Here is a 4,076-nt window from a genome sequence, read left to right as displayed (position 1 = left end):
TCGCTGCACTACTTTTCGACAGAGGGCATTTTACGTACAGGTGGGAGCAATCTAGTTATAGTGCACCACGTGGCAGGCAGGTCCGGCGGGAAACCGCCTTCCCCGCTGCCTAATGTACGCGCAACTTACGAGAGTGGGGAAAACGACTATCGTTGGATCATCAAGCAGGGGATCAGACGGTTGACAGGTTAATACATACGTTTCGAGTGATGTGATAGGTACGGTGACAGGTAATGGGCCCGCCAGGTTATGCTTTTATTAAATCCGCGCATTATAATGGATTAACACATTAGGGCCAGGGTTAAAATAAAAAACAAAGGTTAATGCGGGTTTTAAAGGGTTTCAGGCTTTTAATAAAGGGTATCAGGGTTTATTAAGTTTTAAACACAAAGAAGCCCGGGAGCTAGGTAAACAAGGGTTTAGGCGAGGTTTAAAAGGGGAATAACAGGGATAAATGGGAAGGATGAAACGAAGGAGTAAAGAGTTAAAAGAGCATAAGGCAAAATGAAAGGGAGAGATAAAACAAACTGCTGCAAATCCTTTGCAACCCAAACCAACGTTGCTCAACACCTCTTTTGATCCATCAACTGTTGCAAACTGTAGCAGAGCTAACACTGGCTCATTTTGAGGATGAGATCCTCCCTGTGAGGTCTCAAGAACCTGTAGACCATTGCCTTTCCAGCTGAAAGAAAACTAATCAAAATTCCTAGTGTTCCATTGGGCATGGAGTCTATTTTTCCTGCACAAACTTATAAAAACAAAATATTTACAGCTTTTAAGGCCAAAGACCTTAAATCACATAAACTTTCAAAAATCGCCCATTAACCGGGCCATAAAAAATTTCTTCTCCCCCCATACTTTTCAGTATGAAGGTGTTGTTCCCTTGAACATGTGAAATGATGAAAGGCCCTGTCCAGAAAGCATCAAATTTCTCGTGATTTCCTTTCTTTTCTTTCAGTGCATCCCATTTCAAAACCAAGTCACCAATCTGAAAATTATTTCTTTTTGCCTTCTTGTCAAAGGCTTCCTTGATCTTTTTCTGATGTGTTGCAGCCTTTGCAACCAACTGTTCTCTAATCTGATGTATTTCTGCTAAATCAGTGATTCTTCTTGCCATGCATTCTTCTTCATCCTGCTCTTCTTGAAGGAATTTTGCCACATGGAGAGTAAGCTGAATTGGGAATACAACTTCAGTGCCACATACCAGCTTGAAAGGAGAATTGCCTGTGGATTTTTTAATGGTCCCCCTATCAGCGCACAATGCATACTTGAGCTTAGAATCTCAATTCTTTTTATTTTCCTCCGATAACTTTTAAATTATCCTTATCAAACTTTTGTTAGAGGATTCTGCTAGACCATTTCCTTGTGGATAATATGAGGTGGAACGAACAAGTTTGATACCCATTGAATCACACATTTCCACCAGTTCTTTTGCCTCGAAGGCTGCTGCATTATCTGTTATTAATTTATGTGGACAACCAAATCTGTTGAAGATATTCTCTATCAAAAACTTCATGACCACATTATGATCAGCCCTCCTAGTAGGGACTGCTTCAATCCACTTTGTGAAATAACCAGTGGCTACTAATATCCACCTGTGCTGGCCACTGGAATGCGGATTGATTTCACCAATGAAATCCAGGCCCCACTGCTGAAAGGGTCCTTTTGTTTGAATTGGTTTTAGGCGCAGGGACTTCAACTGTTTTTTTTCCTTCAAATCTTTGGCACCTGTCACAAGATTTAACAAAAGAAAACACATCAGAAAATAAAGTGGGCCAATAGTACCCAGCTCTAAGAATTTTATGGGTTGTAGTTTTCCAATAATGATGCCCTTCACACATGCTGTTATGAAACTACTACATAACTTCTTTTGATTGTTCTTTGTCCAGACACCTTAGAAATATTCCAGTTGGATCCCTCCAGTAGAGCAGATTTTGATTAATGCAATATTTTGCTGCTCTAAGTTTCAAAGTTTTGGCTTGACTTTGAATAAATTCTGAAGGGATTTCTAGCTTCAACAAAAAATTAATTATTTCAGCATACCAATTACATGAAGCTAGATTCTCGGCCACTGACTGTTTTCTCTCTGTTTCAGTTGTTTCCTCTTCTTCTACTTGACCATTTTCTGCATTTGCATATAGGAAATCAATGTCTAACGATCTGCAATTTTCTTTAGCCAATAACTTGGCAAGCCCCTGACCTCTGACCAGCTTAGTGGGCTTCAGCTCTATGCTAAATTCTATCATTTTTGCAATCCACTTTGCCCTTCTTCCATTAGCGTCAAGTTGGATTAAGACATCCTTTATTGTAGCAGAGGGTACATATGCAATTATTTTTGAATGCAAGATATAAACTCTAAGAGCCTTTAAGGATTTGATGAGAGCATATGCCTGTTTTTCTATAATATCATACCTTAGTTCAGCATCCCTCAAGTTCTTGCTAAAAAATGCTACTGGATGTTGTGAACCTTCTTCATCTTGCTGCAATAAAACTGCTGCAATGGTGTCTTCAGAGGCAAAAGAAAATATGTGGAACTCCTTGCTATAATTTGGACTTATTAATGTGGGAGCCTCCATAATAGTTTTTTTGATGGAATCAAATGATTTTCTTGTTGTATCAGTCCATCTTACCTCTGATCCTTTCTTCAACATGGAGGTCACATACTTAACCAGTTCTGCAAAATTTGGAATAAACCTCCTTACAAAATTTATTTTGCCGAGAAAGGATTGGATATCTTTCTTGGATCTAGGCATAGACAAAGTCTGTATGGCTTTTACTCTTTCCGGGTCAATTTGAACACCAGCAGCAGACACAATATGTCCTAACAACTTGCCTTCATGCAAAGAAAATTGTGATTATTTTGGATTTACTGAAATTCCAAACCTCCTGCACTTCAGAAACACCTTTTTCAAATGCTGCAAATGATTTTGATGGCTGCTGGAGTAAACTGTTATATCATCAAGGTAGATAAGCACAAATTTGTCCTTCTCTCCCACAAATGTTATATCCATAGCTCGCTGAAAGGTGGCTCCAACATTCATCAATCCAAATGGCATTTTGGCATACATAAAAGTGCCCCAAGGAGTGGTAAATGCAGTCTTTTCTTGATCATATGGGTGCACAACAATCTGATTGAAGCCTGAAAATCCATCCAAGAAAGACATTATTTTAGCTCCTGAGACTTTTTGTAGAAAATGCTCCATTTTTTGCAGAGGATAGTTGTCTTTCTTGGAGCATTTGTTCAAATTTCGGAAATCAACACACAATCTGATTTCTCCACTCTTCTTTCTCACCACCACTAGGTTGGCTACCCATTTTGAATACCTGAGAGGAACAATAATCTTGGCAGCCAACAATTTTTTAATTTCTTTCTCAATCAGTGGAAGAAACATGGGATTTATTGGTCTCAACTTCTGTTTGAATGGTATCGTGTCTTTCTCCAGAGAGATTTTATGTTGAATTATGTTCTTGTCATATGTTTTCAGATCACTATACTCCCAGGCAAACACATCAACAAATTGCCTTATTAAATTGCAATACTCAGCACTTTGATCAACAGACGAATGAGTGGAAAAAACATACCTAGGCTGACCTGGACTTCCTATATCATGCTTACAGACTGTCAATTGGTCTTCTTTTTGGGCAGCCTTGTAAGGCACATCATTCTGGTCAAACAGTCTTTCAAGAGGGATTAGGCCCTTAGGAATATGGTTACTAGGAAGCTGGACAATGCTGTCTTTACCAATCTTATTTCTAAGCTGGGACTGGGGTTTTTCTAACAAGGCATCATTTTCTTGATCAATCTGCATCTCAGAATACTCATCAATGACTTGCAATAACCTATTTATCTCATTATCATCTTCAAAAACTTTCCAATGGTGGACATTGTCAGGCAAGGAAGGCCTGTACCTCATTTGAACTTCATACACTACTCTGGGAGGCATGGGAGGTATAAATAGACTAGCAGCAACAGCAAGGGAATCAGCAAGTTGATTTTGGGCTCTAGGAATGTATGAAATACAGAAAAAATCAAAAGTCTTTGATTCTCCATACCCCATCTCTGTACGCTGTCAGCC

Source organism: Pinus tabuliformis, chromosome 6 (assembly GCF_031772625.1).
Source record: "Pinus tabuliformis cultivar Carrire ecotype Pingquan chromosome 6, CPIR1, whole genome shotgun sequence".
NCBI classification, from domain to species: Eukaryota; Viridiplantae; Streptophyta; class Pinopsida; order Pinales; family Pinaceae; genus Pinus; species Pinus tabuliformis.
The sequence above is the reverse complement of the archived record's forward strand: the minus strand, read 5'-3'. Positions refer to the sequence as shown.